Here is a 14,418-nt window from a genome sequence, read left to right as displayed (position 1 = left end):
TTTTACTCTAAAACTGAAAAAACTGAAGTGGAACTGACTAGCAATGTGTAAGTAGGAAGTGATTTCCCCAGGTGGACTCTATGTCCGGTGCATGTCATTTTGTAAACTAGAATCCATTTATATTTGCTCAGAACGTTGTTTGAAATACTACATTCTGACAAACTCTTCATTTGCATTTCCATCATACGTGTTCCAATTGGTCATGGATTCAACTCAATTATTAGTACCTTCCTTACTTGAGGATATGAAAAACTGCTGCTACTTGTCTGTATTATTGTCTCTTAAGTATAAATCCTTTCTTTTCATTGAAGGTTCATCTGAGATTACTACTATAGATATGTGAGGGTTTGCAGCAAGTCAGAAAGTGTTCTGTGCTTCTAGGTTACAGAGGGCGCTGGGGAAAGTGCAGAGGAAAGGGAGGGTATGGGGAAGACGCAGGCTTCAAAGTTCTACCCTGAGTTCTATATTCCACATATGTTTTGCTTAAGGCATTTCTCATGTGACAGACAAGCTATATCCAAAGGTAAATTTTTTTGTGGCAAAGATTTATTTTACATTCTAACATTGGGGATTTTGTTTCTGCAAAATAAAGAGCACTGAACTTAAAACTTGAATTTTTCTGCACTTTTGTAGGAAATGCAAACTGTTTATCATTAATCCACATTGCTCAGTTTAAACCAAGTGTATAACACCAAAATCATGAATATGCTGCTAGCTGCACCTTAAACAACCATCTGTTTTAAAGCCTTGTGTAGGGTTTTATGTAGTTTTCAAAGGTTAAAAAAAATGTAACATTATTTGCTCTATCAGTGTTCTTAGTCTTAAATTATTGCAGTGCTTTCAGGTTTGTTTTACGATCATGCAGTAACATGTTATATTTATAATACATACAGATAAAAATATACTTTTAGTTTTAAAATGGAATTTTTATAAATGTAATCATTAATTTTAAAAATAGTGAACTTGTTAAGTTATAAGTCAAAGTACTTAAAAGTATGTATATTATCCATACAAGAAGTTATGTTTTATGCTTATAATAAGAAATACTGGTATCTCATATCGAGATACAACTAATTTTTAAAAATGCATCATTCAAAAGTCTTCACAAATGACAGGGAAGATGCCATTATTATGGTTGGGAGAAAAAAACCTATTGAGCATTGTCAAATATCTATCTTACTTTGGGGGGAAATGCCCATAATAATAATTTCAAGATCTTTCTCAATAGCTACAGCTTGCTGTTAGATGCCTATCTTAACTATTGTTTTAAAATATAGATATATATTTAAAATAGTTTTTGAAGTATTTTCTTCTACATTTTTTAAAAATAAATTTCCAAAAATGAAAAGAGTTTATGTATTTTTGTCAATTGAAGGTTTTCATTTGTAATTTATAGAATTTGTTCCTCATCAGTTTGATACTTGATCAATATTCCTAGACTTTTTAACCTGTATTTCCTTTGAAAAAAGAATGCTCCTATATCTTAAATGACCTTTTTCTTTTCTTTTAGGGCATTTGTTCTCTTGGATTGAAATTTATGCCCACAGTTGTTGTTGTTGTTTTTTCATTTTGAAAATGAATGTGAAGATAGTGTTTACAGCTTTTGTTCATTGCTCTTTTCATCAGTCTGGTCAACTTCCTGTACAGTGCTGTGGGAATTGATTTCCTGGATATTAATGATATTACTACTGCCTTAGAGGTCCTGAAGGTTCTGTGAACAGAAAATATAATTGTTGCAACCAAAAAAGAATATTAAAGAAAAAAACTAGCTTACCTCTTTCTCATCTGAAATCAATGATTATTAATAGCTTCCCAAGTACTAGGGTTAGAGCATTGCTTTGTTCAGTCATTGATACAGAATTGAATTATTAGGCACAATTCATTTTTAAATTGCATACAGTAGTCTGAAGGTAGTTGTAAGTGCTCATTATTTTTCTCTATTACAGAAAAATGAATGTTGGTTTTGTCAGCATTTTACAATGAGGTTCATCATTTAAATTAGAATCTTATAGTACATAAGATGTAAATAATACTGATTTGTTAAAAGTCATTTGACTCCACCATTTAAAATGGGTTAATGACAATGGAATCTTTTTTTTAGCATTTGCTATTTTTTTGTGGATTAAACCGCTTCAATTGAAGACAACATAAAAAGTTACAAGCAGATTTAACAGAGGATAAATAGCAGTTACAAGCAGATTTTCAAAGAGGATAAATCATGGTTTTTTTTTTTGTAAATAAACAGTACAATGACACTTTAGGTGTGATCTCTACCCAACAAGGTAGTTAGATGAGAAAAACATTTTCCTTTAGTTACAGTATTGGTTTGTTGTAAATGCATTGCCAAAAGACCATATTAAAAAAAAAGCAAGGTTAAATTTCCCTAAATGTCCATGTCCTGGGCAAGCATGCTAGGTATAAAGCTCTAGCTTATGTATGTTTTAAATTGTACCTGGAGATCTTGTTCAATTTCTGCACTTTTTTAAAAATTCTTGCTTAGTCCCAGTAACTATCACAAAAGTAATTGCTGGACATGCATTTGAAATGCAGTCTAAAAAAAACAAAAAACTGTGTTGTTTGGGGGGAAGGGGGAGAAGCACTATTGCAAACCCTAAAAAAATGTGTTCAGACTTTGTAGTTATTTTGCATCCCTGTACTTTATCAGCAAAAAAAAAAAAAACTTATCACAGCAAAAAGGTTTAAAATTAGGTAATGAAATATTTTTGTAAATAAATACCTTAAGCCGGTATTTTTTTAAAAATGTGTTACAAATTAATGTTTCTGAAAATGTTCATATATATGTATATGAGTGTCTCTTTATGCTGAAGGGCTCTGATTGGGCAAAATAAAATACACTAATCTCCTGAAACTAAACAATCCCTTTTTTTTTTCTAGAAAATTTTGTTTCATTGTTTCTGAATTGTACAATTAACCCATTATTTTAACCTAAGAAATACATGATAAAAATCGGTTGCTCTATTTCCAAAGGCAAATACAAATTAACTGGATATTTCAAATGAGACCAGCTATACTTACCTATCAGGAAGTTTTGGTGAGAAGTACCCCAGTGGTAGGTAGGGGCTGAAACAAGGAGGCAAAGTTGGAGCAAGGAGACAGGAACTAGATCTATACACAGTCACCATGTAGTCTTGCTAAAATGTAGGTTCTGATCCAGTGCATATGACTAGCAGCTGCCTGATGAGGCATCTAACAAGTTCAACTAATACAAATGCTATGGGTCTATAAAGCATACTTCAAATGGCAAGGATTATGGTGTGGGTGGTTTCAGTAGCTGACTTTTTGCTAGTTGGTTCATCAATAGGAGTGTACAACTAATTGTACCAAAAAAATGAACATCCTATTAATGCATCTAGGGTAACAAAGGAGAGACCAAGATACTTGCCATTGTTTTCCTTATGTTTTAGAATAAAGGATGTGGCAGTTCTATTAAATTGAAATAGGCTCCTACTGTGGTGTCTGTGTGTTCCACACGGTGGCAGTCATGGCTCACCGTTGGGTGAGCCTATAACAAGTGCCTGCAGTATTCATTTTAGGAGGGAAAAATTGGATGGGCTTTCCAAGCTATTTTTCATGAAACAGAGCATTTCTTTCTGACATACAGTGCTATAGATCATTTGGTTGTGGTTTAGTTTACTATCAAAAGAAATTTTTGGTATTTTTTGTAGAAATAGAGGCATAAAGTGATAAAATTTTGAAAACCAAAGACTAGGTTCATGACAGGCCATATCTTTTTAAAGATCATTACTTTTGGGTATGTCCCATGTCACTGGTACATTATCATTTACTTCTTGAGACAGAAATAGCCTTGTATTTTTACCTCTTTAAAAGAGTTTCAGATTCTGATTTTCTTCCATTAATTTGAAGGTATGTTTGTCACTATGCTTTTATGACTGCTTTTTTTTTTGTCTTAAGTACCTTAAAGATTTTAAAGTATTTATTAGTTAGACTAAGCTACCTTTTAAAGAAAAATTTTATTCATCTTGCCTTATGTTCCCATCACACAAACAAAATACTCTTATCTTATTTTGGGCTACTTTGTATATATAATCTTGTGGTATTAAAAAATAAAATCCCATGGTTTTTTTTTTTTTTTATTGTGAAAATACTGTACAGAGGGGTTACAATTGCATGGGCAAGATAATGAGTACATTTCTTAACAAGCATTGTACCCTCCTCCTTTGTTTCCCCTTCCCATCCCTTCCCATCCTCCCTCCGCTCCCCCACCCCACCCCCGCACCAAAGTTGTAAAGTTCGTTTTTGACATAACGACTTGTACATCTCATTGTTGCAATGGGTCCACCTGTATCCCTATTTAAACGGTTTGTTTTTTCCCTTCCCCTCCCCATGTTTTTTAAGATCTGATTTTTAAAACTATGTAAAAGTAGGATACTACATAGTTAATTCATAAAAGCAAGGTTTCAGATAAGAGAATATTTGTTCCTAAGCAAAGGAAAGATGTCTGAGAATTTTACTTAATACCATGCTGGAATATTAGGTAATATGCATGTACAAGTCTTCTCAAGTAAGAACCCTCCTTGTCATCTCTCCCCAGTGGGGTTCCTCTGAATCTTTCTCATTTTCTCTCCGCCCCGACCTTTAGTTCTGTCCCAGACCAGACTTGCCTTTCACACAAGCCACTCTTCAGTGAGTTTTAACTTACTCAGATACCTTCTGGTCCATGTAAGGGGAAATACTGTAAATTATTAAGTTTCTCATGATCATCTAATATTAAGTAGGTTTGTAAATAGTTCTTATAAACACAATAATGCCATCCGTATTCCTTGTACTTTTCAGACACTCAAAATTTCCACAGATAAATTAAGCAACAGAAGAACTGTGCTGAGGCAGAGATTGTAAAAGGTAAGTACAGGAGGGGTGAGGATGTAGAAAGCGCTGTGGCAGCAGCCTGTATACCTCGTCCTAACCTTTAAACTATGGTGTTTAACAGACTTATGTCAGGGCCTTCAAGATAAAAGATACCCAGAAATCATAGCATCCCATAAGTACTAATGTTGAAAAACCAAATATCAGGAGAGTAATCCATCTCTGGTGCTTTAACAACTTGACAGTAGATGCTATTAGACTATGCCATGATGCTCTAGAGAGCTTTAGAATTTACTGGAGATACCTGTTAATTGATTGCTAGACCATTTGTTGTAGATTGCTAGGCCATTTACTCAGAATTTCTGATAACAGCCTGGAAGAATTTGTTTTTTGCGTTTTGCCAGTTCTGGGGCTGGAACTCAGCTTTGAACCCACTTGACCTTACCCATAGCTGGTGCTCTTCCACTTTATCCACATTGCCAGGCTAGCATTTTGGTAGTAAATAGGAGGTGGAGTCTTTCAGACTTTTCTGCCCAGACTGGCTTTAAACTTTTATCCTTCAGGTCTTAGCCTCCTGAGTAGCTAGGATTGTAGGTGTGAGCTATCAGGATTGATAGTTTTAAGGAATTCCTCGGTAAAGAGATACTGCAGGCAGGGAGCATACAGAGAGCCTCTCTATCCTAGATATTTTGGTTATCTCCTCTACTAGTCTGGAGCTTCATAGGCAGTATGCTTGCAGATAAACTAAGTTTTTAAAAATGTATGTAATTTCTGAAGTAATACCAGACACATGACAGAAAAGCAGTTGATTAACACACTACAAGAAAACAAGTCCCTACAAATTCCAAAATACTCTCCAAGAGTTAACTTCCACAGGTTGCCCTCCCCTTCCTGCCCTTAATCCTTACTCCCCCGCCCACCCTTACCCTCTAACACTTGAACCCTTGTGTGAGAAAGTCCCACAGTGGTTCCCTCCCTTAAAAAAAAAAAGATGATATGCTGTGCTATATACCTGAAAAGTGTACAAAAAATAGAATTAACTCAAGATTACTTAAATTCTAACTTGGATTTTGGTGTATTTTGCATTAAAAAGATGATATGCTGTGCTATATACCTGAAAAGTGTACAAAAAATAGAATTAACTCAAGATTACTTAAATTCTAACTTGGATTTTGGTGTATTTTGCATTAATTCCTCCTATAAATTCATATTCTCTTTTTCGTTCCATGTTGAAAATATATAAGAGCCTGTCTTTGTAGCTATAGTCCATAAATCAATTGGTGCTAGTATATGTTCTGCTTCTGGCAAAGATGCTTCTTTATAAATACAGCAGTGAATTTACTGATAAACTTTAAAAAAAACTGTTACATAAACTTAAGAATTGTCTAATGGAAACTTCATTCATATATTCCCAATGACTAAAATTCAAAGCATGATTACTAGTCAATAAGCAAGTTACTAGGCAAAGGTTTTATGTAAGCATATCAGTAGTGAGCATTTACAGAGCGCATTTCAAATGGCAAGCACATCAGCCTGACTATGAAGATCAGCATTCTCTTCCTAGGTTTATCAACTATACTAATAACTCGAGGTCATTCAACCACTCTGAATTTTGTCATTTAAAAAACTGGGATCTAAACATTGGACTTACCTACCTCAGATGAACTATATAACCTCTGAAAATTATTAGAAGCACAGTTAACATACAAACAGATAGCTTCATGATTTTAAAAATAATAATCTCAAAGCTGGGTATGGTGGCTCACACCTGTAATCCTAGTTACTAAAGAGACTTAAGATCTGAGGGTTGCAGTTTAAAGCCAGCCTGAGCAGTAAAGTACATGAGACTCTTATCTCCAATTAACCACCAAAAAAAGCCAGAAGGGGATCTGTGGCTATTTAGTGGTAGAGCACTAACCTTGAGCATAAAAAACTAAAGGACAATACCTGGGCCCTGAGTTAAAATCCAGGATGAGCCTCGCCCTGCCCCCCCCCCAAAAAAAGAAAAGCCCCTTAGAAACTTTGTAAATCAGAAGTATATTTTAATATGGAAATACACAAGTAGCAGATAAGTGATGAAGATGGATGAGTTAAAATGTGTTTGCAGAAAGCACCTTGGTTTCAACTGTATTTCATATTTGTTCTGTGTTACTCTGGGGGGGCCGGTTGAATGGACATTTACTGTCAACTTATCAAGTTATAAAATTGTTCTAAAATCCATTCATGGTCATCTTTTGAAATGGAACTGTAACAAAATTCAAGTCCCTGGCAATTATTTCTAAAAACTAAATAGACTCAATGCTATCAGTGTCAATTTTTCTGTTACACAGAAAAAAAATACTTTTCAGTGTTTATTCACATCTCTAAATAACAAAATAGTCTATTTATAATGTTGCTTTAAGAGACCTTGAAGTCAGACCAAAATCAGAGGTCTTTTCTGGTTAACAAACACATTAAGTTACTTAATCTTCAAAAAAAAAAAATTCCCTCAGATGTTACATAAGAATAAGAACAAACCAACTTGGCATTGTCCGAAGAACAAAGAACATAGCTCCCAGTGGCCAAGGGGGCCTCTGCTGTGAGGGAGCACCCTGCTTTTGGCCAAGAGACCTCACAGTGTACAAAGGACAAAGTGCTCTACTTCCCTGTCCACAATATGCGCATCCTCGGGCAAGTTTATAGAGGTCATGCTTCAGTTTTCTTCTTGTCTACAGTATCTGACACCGTATTTCCTTAATGTAGTGCACTACTGAGTGTACCTGGTCCTACTAATAGAAAAATGTGGATAATTATGACATAATGCTGAATTATAGAAAGAAGCGTGACATAAGGCAGTAGGTACTCAACTGGAAGTTTGCTGTTGCGAGGAGAAGTAGGAAATGAAACTTCCTTCTGCCTACTCACAATCATGTGCAATCCTAGTGTTTGCTCTCTAGAGGGGTCAGGACGGAACCTCTCTTACATATTTGTTTCTTAAGTGGCTATGTAGGTCCTGATTTTTACATGTGATGCTGCTAAATCTAGGACTCATCCGGCTCCATCTCGGGCAAGATGGTTTAGGAAGCACAATTCAAAAATGATGTTCACTGGGGTGGGGGTGGGGGTGGTGGCTGGGGGTGGGAGAAGAGAAGCAGGGCATGAGTTGAGACGGGGTCTTGTTATCTAGCCTAAGCTGGCTTGGAACTCTGGCCTCTGCCTCTAGAATGTTATCATTGCAGGCATGTCTACCAAACTTAGCAGTCAGCTCTCAGGAAATGCAAAAAGGATTCCAGCCCCCAACACAGTTCTAGTCTTTTTCCTTTTGAATTTTAATTCCCAGACCCTTTTGAAAGCTTTTCAAATGCCCAAGCCTTCAATATACTACCACCTTCTCTCCCCTTAGACTGGTTTCTAGATCTGCATTAAGAAGAATGATCCAAGCTCTCTCCTGAATCTCAGGTAAGTGTGGGTCACTCTGGGCTAATAGACACTGGGGAGCTGTCCCCCTTTAGAGTCATGCCATTATGGTATGGGGACCTTTACAAGTAAGTGTCCTAGAGAAAATAAGCCCTTGTGTCTCAGTTACCTTGACTTCAAAATTGTAGTTGAATTAATAACCCTGGTCTAGTTTTTTAAGTTTTACTTCTCTAGTATCTGATGGAGAAAAACAAGAGAATCTCTCCCATTGGTTTACATGTCACTACAAGTGACATTCCCTCTTCTTATTTTCTTAGCTAACTGTCACTTCTGGCTAACTCTGCTGTTGAACTGGAAATTATACAGGCACAAAAGAGGTAACAGCACATTCAGTATATAGGAAAGAGATTTGAATGTATTTTAAGCCATACTCAAAACTAACCAAATAGGTTAGATATGCCATTCTACCAGAACTGGCAGGATGAGATCAGAAGCCAGTCATAAACACCCAAAACAGTGGCACCAACCTGCAGCCAAGTAAGCAGCAGGCAATGCTTTATCAATATGCTGACCGAAGACCTATGTTCCTCTAAAGTTGCAATGGCAGGGGCCTAAGTTGTCCACTTGCCCCAATTTATGGGAATCCAGTTATCCCCCGACAATTGCTTGTGTCCCAAAGATCAGCCCTCTGTTTGCTACTGTCAGTAAACCGCTTTCAGGAACTCAGCTTTCAGATGTTGCCTAGTATAGTTCTGGAAGGCTATGCTGCATGCAGGTGGCCACCTCCACAGTCAGGGGGTTTCGCTGCTGGTGCACAAGAAGAGAAAAGTTCCGCTACTGCAGCACACCAGGCATCAGGACAGGTTCCTGCAACAAGGGTCACTTCTCCCCCACTAAGTCTTCTCTGTGTTTCATTAAATCCATCTCATTTCAAATGCCAGGCTCCAAGTTTCCGTACGGCCCCTTCAGCTCATGCCCACTCTCTGTCTTCCCTGAGTCCTATAAAGAACATGCTCTTTGTGGTTTCTGAGCTGTCATGTTTCCTCTCATTTTCTAGCCCTTGGACTCACTCCCAGGAGAGTTAAAATGAGAACATGTTTTCCTTTAAGAAAAACTTTAACCTAATAGTCAAGACATACCATTGTCCACATAGCTGCAGAAGTCCAGAAGAGTCCCCCTGAGCTATTAGATTTTATCCCCAAGGAACATAATTATATAGGAGTAAATTACTACAGGACTTAATACACATAAGTGTTAGAAAACAAGAGATAAGAATAAGAAAATGTTAATTAGGAATGATCATTTAAGAGCAGTTATATTTGTTTATTCTTCACAGCATACTAAACTAAATACATCCACAAAAGCCTTTTCTTAAGCACAGGAATTCAAATGTGAGTCAGTGCTGAATATGATGCACTCATTTTCTTTCATCCTTAGAAAGATGAGAATTTGTGAACAGCCTGTGAGGAAAACAAATCATGCTAAACAGAATAAAGTGTTATGTAGAAAAACTAAAGGGGAGCCAACAAAGGAGTCAGGGGATCTCCTAAATGCCCATTAACTGAAGAATGGATAAACAAAACATGATGTATCTAAACAATGAAATTATTTTCCAATAAAAATTGAGGTAGTGATAAATGTTACAGCATGGGTCAACTTTGAAATCATTGTGTTAAATGTAAGAAGCCAGATATAAAGGTCACTTACTTATGTTATTCCATTTCTATCAAATGTTCCAGAAGTTCTCCATAGAGAACTCTTATGTTGTATTTCAGTTGCTGGGTGGAGGAAATAATAAAAAGTGATTGCTAGTGGAAAGGGGGTTTCTTTGGGGGATGACTTAAATATTTTGGAATTAGATCATGGTAATAACTGGAAAATGTATAAATATACAAAAGGTCACTTAAGGAGATAAAATTTATGGTAATATCAATTATTTTTTAAAAGTGAATCAAGGAAACTTGCAGAACCACAAGAGACCTTAAATAGCCAACGTAATCTATAACAAGAACAAAGCTGGAAGCATCATGGTACCTGATTTCAATGTATACAAAAGCACTACAATAATCAGCATAGTACAGTCCTGGCGTACAAATCAACACAGAGCAATGCAGGCAGAGATATCAGAAATAAGTCCGCCACTTTACTGCCAACAATTTTTAACAAGAACACACAATGGAAAATGGACAATCTCTTACATAAAGGGAGTTACAAAAATGAATGCCCACTAGCAAAAGAATGACATTAAATACTTATCCCACTCCATTTACAAAAATCCAATCAAAATAGATTAGAATTAAACCTAAGACCTAAAACTGCAAAGAAACTTTAGAAATGAATAACTTGAGGCATTTAAGGAAAGATTCAAATGCATAAGAAGTAAACAAGTGAAACTGAACTTTTTTGTTACAGTGTGCAGTATGGTACCAGGTGATGTACCTGATAACCTACAACATGAAATCATATAGGTACAAAGCCAGTAGGAGCTGAACACTGAGTACAACCTTCCACTGCTGGCTCTATAAATGTTACCTTAGCAATGATGAATGTCCCACTTGGAAGAAACTTGCACTGAAGTGTACACCATGTTTAAGCAGGATTTTATCTCAAACTTACAATCACAAAGAGTTGGTTTGTGGAATAGGTCTTTGTTATTTTAAAGATCTGTTGGTCTAGGCAGTTTGGTGTCAACCTACCTTAGGTTGGGAGATATTGATCAAAGGATATGAAGTGTCAGTGATGCAGCCTGAGCAAATCCTAGAGATCTAATGTGCAGCATAATGACCACAGTTAATAATGATGTATTATGTACTTCAGATCTGCTCAAAGAGATCTTCAACATCCTTACCACATACACACAAATAGTAATTATGCATGAAGGTAGTTTATTTGGTTGTGGTAATTTCACAATGTTTCACATATATTGAGACATCACCATGTACACATTAAATATATATAATTTTTACTCAGCAATTATGTCTCCATAAACCTGAAAACAATCTTGAAATACAACAGCAGCAGCTACTGAGGAGGCAGAGATAGAAGAACTGCATTTTGAGACAGCCCAAAAACAATGTGATGGTTCACACCTGTGGTCCCACTGGTTAGTAAGCAAAAAGTAGGAGGATCATAGTTGGAGGCCAGGTAGGCAAAGTCAGCAAGAAAGAGTTTCTATCTGAAAAACAAACTAAAAGCAAAAGAAGTAGGAGTGGCATGACTCAAGTGGTAAAGCACTTGCCAGGCAGATTCAATCCCCAGTCCTGCAAAACAAAACAAGAACAGTGACATAGATGCGGATGACCTATGAGGGCTCCTCAAGAGACTTCTCTTAGGAAAGCAGTCAATGCTCTTAAAGATGGGTAAGTAGAAATTACCTAAGCTGAAAAGCAAGGAAAGGGGAAACAATACCTTCCAAAAATTTTAAAAATGAAAACTTATTTAGCACCACCATCAACAAAAAATAAAGTCATTCCTTGAAAATTTGCACTAAACAAAAGGTTCAAGTTTTTATATAGGATTCTGCTATTATATAGCAGAAGAGCACTGAATAGTATGAAAATGAAGGTAAATATAAATATATATATATATAACATGATTTATGCCTTGTCTATTCAATTACATAGAAACATAAATGAAGAGTGGAATGCATGGACCAGAAAATAATGAGAACTCTGAAAATGTAGCATGTGCTTCCTATCATGGATTAAGGTACTACCATCTAGTTTGGATGAAAAGGAAGCATGAAAAGCCTGAGTGGGCATTGAGGTTAAGACAAAGGGGGATTTAGGTCCATGCACAGAGAAGAGGAACTAAAAATGCCAGGCAACTTGCACCTATTGACTTGCTTTCCCTGCTGTCTGATCTCTTATTCCATAGTCTTCCAGACACACTGTGTTGACAGCAATAAAAAAAAATGGCTTGAACCAAATCTTTCGGGAAGGAGACCTTCTCCAATCAAATAATGCAAGTTTTCCTTTCTCTCATTTCCCACCACTTGATCCCAGATGTGGACATAATTACAAAATTTGTGAAATAATAATGTAAATAAGCTGGGCACCAGTGAATCTTGCCTCTAGTCCTAACTACTCAGGACTCTGAGATCTGAGGATCACGGATTGAAGCCAGCCCAGATAGGAAAATCCTCCAATAGACTATTCAGGAAAAAGCTAGAAGTGATGCTGTGGCTCAAATGGTAGATCACTAGGCTTGAGCACAGAGAGCTCATGGACAGAGCCCTGGCCTCAGGCCCAGCAAAATAATAATAATAATAATAATAATAATAATAATAATAATAATAATAATATAAAGCTCTAGCTTTCTATCTGTAAGACCAAATAGAGGAGCTCCAGAAAATCAGAAGTTGCTATAAAAGGAAAAACTCAAATAAACCTTAGAAGTTTGCTTACAAACTTTTATACTCACCCTAGAATTTGATCATAATCAACATAAATACAGCTCAACTCTCCTGGAACTCAGACTGGATAAAAATCTAAGAGCAATAGTGATTAAGACAATTCTTATTTTGAAGATAAACTTGAAGCCGCATTCCAGCCCTAATGTTTAGATCAACTATTGGGCAAGTTTACTTATTCAGCATCAGGAATTCAGTTCCTTTCAGCGATTGCATTGGAACCCAGATACCACCTCTTGTCATGCATTCCCTCTGCTCACTGGAAAGCCTTGCACCTGCAAACCTAAGGAGTTTTCACTCAGTCTTGTTCCTAATCTTTCCCAATGGCAAACGTCAGGCTGACTTGGAACTCAAGTCTGTCTCCTGACCAGGCCTTCCTTTTTCACCTGGGTCACTTCAGCCTTCATATCTTGTACAGAGCCTGTTTAGATTTCACTTTCCCAAATGAGCTGCCATAATCTGAAATATACGTGTATGTTTAGCTTCCTCTGCACGATTACCTCCTCAGCGCCTCTGCCTTCGTGCTTCCCTGGGCCTATCACTCATCTTCCACCTCTGTCCTGGCAGAGCCTTGGGAGCTCCACCTGCCCCCTTTCAACCTCATTTTAGAATACCCCAATGACTCTTTTTCTAAAAACAAAAACAAAAAAACAAAGCAAAAAATATCCACTCATTCTGTATGGCTCACTCTGTATTTTCATCCTGTCTTTTTAGACTTCCATATGCACCAAAGAGAAGACAAGCTAATTCATCTTGATTATAGTCCAGGTGCTGTCCCATCTTCTTTCACATTCTCCCTTCTTTCATAGGAGAGAAGTCATTAAATGGATAAGGGAATGGTGAGGTTTAGGGGAAGAAGGTTTAATGATATCCCCAATGTTGTGTGAGTAACACAGTCAGGATTTAGAAGTGAAGACAGACCTACACAATTCCTAAATTCCTACAGTGTTGCCAGCATGCTTCCTCCCAGACATTACCCATATGCAACCCTCTAAGTAGAAGCTACTTTCCCCCCACGTCCTTAAAGGCCCAGTAAGTACAAGATACTCATCCTACTTAACTCTCCTACTCCCATGAAAAGTCAATGAACAATTAGATGAGGGTGCCCTCCCGTTCTCATCAGCATACTTGCCCCTCACATGCCTGGCCACCTCTTCTGCCATATTCAGGCTCTGGCTGTGTCCTTCCCTCTGGCCTCTGGGTTCTGTCTCTTTATCTCCTGAAGGATCTGCCTCAGTATCTCTCTTTTCACACAGACTTTAGTATCTCCCACATTTAACATTGATTCCCTTTCCCCCAGGCCAGGGCCTCTAGACTATAGGCTTCACGTTTGCTAGTCTGGTGCTCTACCACTTGAGCCATGTCTCCAGGCTAGATTTTGTTGGATATTTTGGAAATGGAGTCTAACAACACTTTTTTGTCCTTGTTGGCCTTGAAATGTGATCTTCTACATTTCAGTCCTCTAATTAACTAGGATTAAAGGAGTGAACCACTAGTGCTAACCAAAAATGTCTTGCTTTTGAATTTTTTGGTGTTTGGTACTGGGGGTTGAATTCAGAGACTTACACTTGCTAAACTGGAATGTTAGCACTTGAACTACTCCACCAAACCCTTGATTTCTTTTACTCTCCCTGTTCTCACTTCTGCTCTAAACCTATTCTAGTCAAGGTCACTAATGACCTCTGTGTTATCAAATCCTGCAGGGTCCTCCCTGTCAGAAGCCTTCATAGTACTTTCTTCAGCTCAGCATCCCAGCACTTGGAAAG

The sequence above is a fragment of the Dipodomys merriami genome, unplaced genomic scaffold (assembly GCF_024711535.1).
Source record: "Dipodomys merriami isolate MVZ:Mamm:240054 unplaced genomic scaffold, mDipMer1.0.p SCAF_8, whole genome shotgun sequence".
In the NCBI taxonomy this organism is placed as follows: domain Eukaryota; kingdom Metazoa; phylum Chordata; class Mammalia; order Rodentia; family Heteromyidae; genus Dipodomys; species Dipodomys merriami.
The sequence above is the reverse complement of the archived record's forward strand: the minus strand, read 5'-3'. Positions refer to the sequence as shown.